Genomic DNA, 6,393 nt, shown 5'->3' with positions numbered 1-6,393 from the left:
TTTTTACTTATTACTGATCAACTTTACATGATGGAAGATAAGGATTTAGCTCTCTCATATATCCACACCACCTCCACCACACAGAATTCTCATCTCTCCCCCAACCCCAATCCTCCCAATATACCTCTAACATAATTTTGGTTAGACCAGCATTCAATGTGTATATTATTGTGACCATATAAATATTATCTGTAGTTAAGCCTTCTAATGTACTATAATTAAATTTCTTGTGCACCATTTTGTTTTCCTGGACTTAATGATAGTGTTGTTTTCCCCCTTTGCTTAGTCTTCTATGTACCTATCACTAATTCTGCCACTAACTTTCAGCCAGAGTATAAATCTCCTCTCAACACTGGGACATAACATAACAAACACACATGGCACTCCATCTGCACCATTTTTTTTTCTTGGAGGCATGTTCCTTGAGGTCTCCATCCCTCTGCTTCTTAACTCTGAACCTGTCACCTGGGATCTCCTTTCACCACCCTCTCGGGAATTTCCTTCATTACCTACTATGTTGAATCTCCTATTTGTGTCTTCTTACTTCATTTACTCCCTTTTGGGTAGACCTCCAGTAGCCTCCTGAGAAAGGATGCATGAGAGGTCACTTTTTTTTATACTTAGTATGTCTGAAAATGTCTTTATTCTCACTTTGAATAATGATTCAGCAGAGTTTAAATTAGAGATGAATTTCCCTCAAGATTTTGATGGCATTGTTCATCACCTTCTAGACTGAGAAGTCCAATACCATCCTGTTTTTCAATTTTTATCTTGTGGCCTGTTAAATTCTGGAAGCTTTTAGGATTTTCTATTTGTCCCATATTTCAAGAAATTCCAGAATAATATAGGTCTTTGTCCCTTGTGTTGAGCACACAAAGGGCTAGCCCTTTTAATCTGTGAATTCTTGTCTTTCGGTTCTGGGACATTTTAAAAAATAGTATCCCTTTTCATTTTCTCTATCCTTGTTTTCTGTAACCCTTACTATTTGGATGTATCTCTCGAACTAATTCTCTAATTTCCATTTCTTTCTTTTGTGCTTTCTGGAGAATTCCCTTGTTTTTCCAATCCTTCAACTGAATTTTCTTTATCTGTTGCAGTTTTAATTTTCAAGAAATCAATTTTACTTTCTGGATTTCTTCATTAGAGCATCCATGAAACATAAACAGGAAACAAGGTCCTCCTTTTTTCTCCAAGGACATTAATTATGGTTTTTAAAAAGTTATCTTCTGCTTCTTGCATTGTCTGTCATCCCTAAGTTCCCTTATTTCTATCCTATTTGTTTGCTTATTTGTGTCTCTGTCTTTCACACTGGTGGCTTTCCTCAAATGCCTAGAGACATCCTTGACTAACAGGCAGATTGGAAGCTCTGTGGGAGAAGAGGGTGTTGATTGATGGAATTCCCAGTAGGGTTATCTGCTAGGGCCATGTTGTCGGATGACCCCTGTTGGGGAAGAGGGAGAATTCCCCTCTACCCTTTCCCTTAAGGTTCTTATGGCTGGCCAAATAATTAAAAGATAGCTTAGCAGGAGAAAATAATACCAAGTTTAATAAATGTATACATGGCAGAAACCAGGGAAACTGAGTTTCTCACTAAAATGGCCAAAGCCACCACCTTAAATACCATCTTCAGCTAAAGACAAAGGAGGATATTTCGGGTAGTGGGGAGGGAGACAGCAGGGAGACAGAAATCACAGTAATCAAAAGTATGCAGATTTAAGTCCTTTCCTTCTGTACTGATAAAAGTTTCCCGGAGATAAGGCCATCCCCACCCCACCCCCTCGTCCCAGTACAGAGAGGTAGATACCTTTACAGATGGAGATTTCCCTTATAAATGTAAATGTTTTGGTAAACAGAACTTTGAAAAGAATGGGCTCAGCAAGAACCCTCCTAGTCTGTCACTGTTAGGCATAAGTTTGGGGGAAGGTTCAAGTTTCTTTCAGAGAAAATAATCAAGGTAAAAAGATATATTTCAGGGTGGCCAATTTTGATCTTCTACACCCCCATCTGTCAGGAATGCATGCCATTCCTCCTGGCCTGGTCAGTGTAATAATATGCATCTCACAGAGCTATTGGAAGAATTAAACGAGATGACAAGTGAAAGAACTTATTACAGTGCCTGATACATAGCAACTACCCAGTAAATGTGCTTTTTTGGTTGTTATTTCAATCTAATCACTTTTCAATCCTCCTGACTTGCTGCCCCTCACATATCACCACTGTAGCTTGATAATCCTGTTTTAGTCTCTTGCAATTCTCTTTCCCATAAGCAACCGTAAGCTATGAAGCACTGTGTGTATGTTTTTTTCCATCCATTTCTTCTCCACTGATTCTGTCTGCCTTAAGAGAATAGGTAATGTTTGTATTTCTACTTCTCATTTCAACTTAAGGTATCTGTATGAAGAAGAGGAAATACTCTTCTAAGCAGGAAGTTGCTGTAGAAACAGGACCATATGAAGATGTTTCTGAGAGCCATAGTGAAGACGTTCTCCATGATTTCATGTTCGAAAAATCTTTGAAGGCAGGTTAGAAAGAAACCAGAGAAAACCATCTCATAAAAAACAATATAAATGTGATGAGCATGGTACAATCTTTAGCCAAAACTCAGTCTTTATTCTACATCAGATAATCCATACAGGAGAGAAACCATATGAATGAAAGCGACAGGGCATAAAAGCCTGCAACTAGAATGCAGATCTCACAAATCCATCAATCCACAGTGGAGAGAAATTAAATGGATGGGATAAGGGTGGAAAAACCTTTACTTAAAGCTCAACCCTTATTCAGTGTCAGAGCATCCACAAAGCGGACAAGCCCTATGACAGTCATGACTGACAAAAAAACCTGTCAGACAGAATTCAGCCCTTATTGATCATCAAAGAATCCACACTAGGGGTATGTGTATCGTCTTCAGGTTGTTTGGTAAAATGTTTTATGCTAAGAACCTCAGGTATCAATCCTCACATTGTTTGATCATCTTCAGGTGGTTTGGTAGAACAGTTTATGCTAAGAAACTCAGGCAGGTTTTACCTTAGAAACATTTCCCGAGTGGGCAATTAAAAACATCTCCACCCATATCTGTGCAATAATTAAACTAAGGTTTTTTTTTTTAATTTTTATTTATTTACTTTTCCCCCAAAGCCCCAGTACATAGTTGTATGTCATAGCTGCACATCCTTCTAGTTGCTGTATGTGGGACGCGGCCTCAGCATGGCCGGAGAAGCAGTGCGTCGGTGCACGCCCGGGATCCGAACCCGGGCCGCCAGTAGCAGAGCGCACGCACTTAACCGCTAAGCCACTGAGCCAGCCCTAAACTAAGGTTTAATTGGTACAAATTCACTATTAAATTCCAAAGAAGCCATTTTAAAGATAGGGAAAGAAAGTTCATTCGCAGTACTACTTATACTGTACAGTTATACTGTACCACTAGTGCTGCAACTTGTCTGATATTTGGAGCACGTCTCTGGCAGCTTGAATTTGGCTCTGTATTAAGTTATTCTAGGAAACAGATATTGTCTTGGTTTTTGTTGATAGACATCATGAACCAGGTCCTAGATTCAATCAGAGTCTTAATACTCAAAGAATTACCATTGCCTGGGAACATGTTAGAAATGCAGAAACTTGGGCCCCATTTCAAACTTATTGAATCAGAATCGGCATTTTAACAAGATCCCCAAATGATTCCTATGCACATTCCAGTTTGAGAAGCAGTGATCTGGGTCATGGACATCTGTATGAGTATCAGATAGAAGACGAAGACCAAAGTTTCAAACTCCAATACCTACAGGAACTAGGCAGGTGATGGAAATGGCAAGGGGCACGAGGAGACTTTGACCAACCGGGGAAAGCATGCTCTGTCTAAAGCAGGTAGCAGATACTTCACTCCGGAAAACATTTGCCCTGAGGTAATGCAGGATCAATGTTCCTAGATTTTTCAGTTTTCCAAAAGTAAGTAGTGTGGAATTTTTTTAATGCATTGAATCAAAATTCACATGTTAGAAACCAATTCAGTTTTAAAACAATGGGCCAAATAAAACAGGCTGGTCTTTGTCAAGGTTGGTAACTTGTATCTTCTGTAAGACTCTGTCCCTAGAGAAGTGCCCCTATGCACCTAGAAACACATATCTCAGGAGAGTATACAGTGTGTCCATTAGAGCTTTCTGCGATGATGGAAATGTTCTCTATTTGTGCTGTCCAATATGGCAGCCACTAGCCACATGAGGCCATTGAGCACCTGAAATTGGCAAGTGTGACTGAGGAATTGAATTTCTAATTTAATTAATTTATATTTAAACTTAAGTAGCCACATGTGTCTAGAGGTTATTACATTGGGTGCATAGAGAGCTAGCCCATAGACCATGGGTTAAAACTCCTCTCAAATGCTTGTTTTCCTAAAGCTTTCCTTTTGAAATAGTTCTTTATCCAGCTAATATGGAGGTTCTCAGCCTTGGCTACTGTGGTAGGCTAAAAAATATCCCTAAAGACAGCAGGTCCTAATTCCTACAACCTGTAAACGTTACTTTACTTGAAAAAAAGGGTCTTGGCAAATGTGAATAATTAAGGATCTTGATTATAGGGAAATTATCCTTGATTTTCTGGGTAGACCCTAAATGCAATCACATATATCCTTATATGAGGGAAGCAGAGGGAGATTTGAAGATGCTGGCCCTGAAGAATGGAGTAATATAGCCACAAGCCCAAGAACGCTGGCAGCCACCAGATGCTGGAAGAGGAAAGGAGTGCATTCTCCCCACAGCTTCCAGGGGGAGCGTCAACCTGCTGCAAGTTTGATTTTGGACTTCTAGCCTCTGGAACTGTGAGGGAATCATTTTCTGTCGTTTTAAGCCACTGATTTTGTGGTAATTGTTACAGCAGCTCTAGAAAACTAACACAGCTGCCCACTGTAATCACCTGGGGAGCTTTACCCATCTACATTATCTTATTTAATCTTTATCTAATGAGATGACTATTGTGATCCCTATTTTATAAATGAGGAAACAAGGATTAGAGAATTTTAGGAACTTACCCACAGTTAGCTTGTGGCAGAGTCAGGGAGTGAACCCAGCTCTGTCTGCAGACTTCTGGGCCACACTGGATGCAGTGAATGAGGGAGAGGGAAATGTCCAAGATGACTTCTAAGACTTCTGCCTGGAACATGGAGTCAACAGCAGTTTCACTAGCAAAGCAAGGAATTTGGGGAGCTCAGCCAGTTGAGGGTGTAAGGGGGAGAAGATGAATTCAGTTTGGGATGCTTCCTTAGTTGTTTTCCCAACTTGATACTTCATTCCTCTCTTCCACAAAGGGATGCATAGTTCCCCTGGTTCCCTCATCCAAATTCTTCTCTTGGACTTCCTACACACATCCTATCCACCACTCTCTTGGAAACTAGTTTCTTTGTAGGCAAATTGCCTTCTGTTTCTAAACCTAAATTTCTTGACTCTCTCTTTATCCTTCTAGAAACATGGCAGCTTGTGTCTAACACACCTGCTTCATACACCTCTGGTCAAGGAAAAAATGGGTATGTGCATAGACAGCCACAGATGCACACCCTTAAAAGCTTCTAACCAGGTGGAGAGCAAATATGTTGGGATGAAGGAATGTAGTGATGAAAGAGAATAGAAGGTTGAGGACTGAATGTCTCTATAGTCTTATTATAGAATAACTGCCCTCTTCCTTCACTGTTTATAAGTGGTTTATGAAATTCACGGGGAGTTTAATATATAAGAGAAGTATTCAGATAGAGAGCAAAAATTTGGTATTTATTTTCACACAATCTCACGAAATGTTCAATTATGTATAGGGTATTGATTATAGCATCTTATTCAGCCTCAGATTCAGTCTATTAAAAACTCCCCTCAAATGTCCACATAAGCCACTGTCAAACCTAGTCATGCTGTTTTTTTTAAACCTCACTGAATGACACACTATCCACCCAATCATCTGTCAGTCTACCATCTAAGTAAGGACCAGCCTCTCAAATGTTTCCTGAATCTGCCTCCATCTTTGCCCCCTCTGCACCAGTTCAGACCTCCATTAGCTGCAGCCTGGATCCTTGCAACAGCTTCAGAGCTGGTCACTCTGCCTTGAGTTCTGTCTCCCTTCAAATCCATCCTTCATACTGCCATCAGAGAGCTCTCTCTGAATTGCAGACATGCTTGTGCCACTCTCTCAAGACTCTGCTTAAATTTTTAGTTCATTGCCTTTTGCCTGGCCTGCCAAATCTTTTAAAACTAGGCCCCTGCTTACCTCTTCATCCTCATCCTCAGCCACTCATGGCCTGCCATCCTTCAATCCTGCAAATCTAAACATTCCACACTGGTCCCTCAGTCTGGAATGCATCAACAACACTCAGCTTTCCCCATCAACTCCAATGTCAGTCTATCTACCCCCTCCCCA

This window comes from Diceros bicornis, chromosome 16 (genome assembly GCF_020826845.1).
Source record: "Diceros bicornis minor isolate mBicDic1 chromosome 16, mDicBic1.mat.cur, whole genome shotgun sequence".
In the NCBI taxonomy this organism is placed as follows: Eukaryota; Metazoa; Chordata; class Mammalia; order Perissodactyla; family Rhinocerotidae; genus Diceros; species Diceros bicornis.
Note: the sequence above shows the minus strand (reverse complement) of the source record.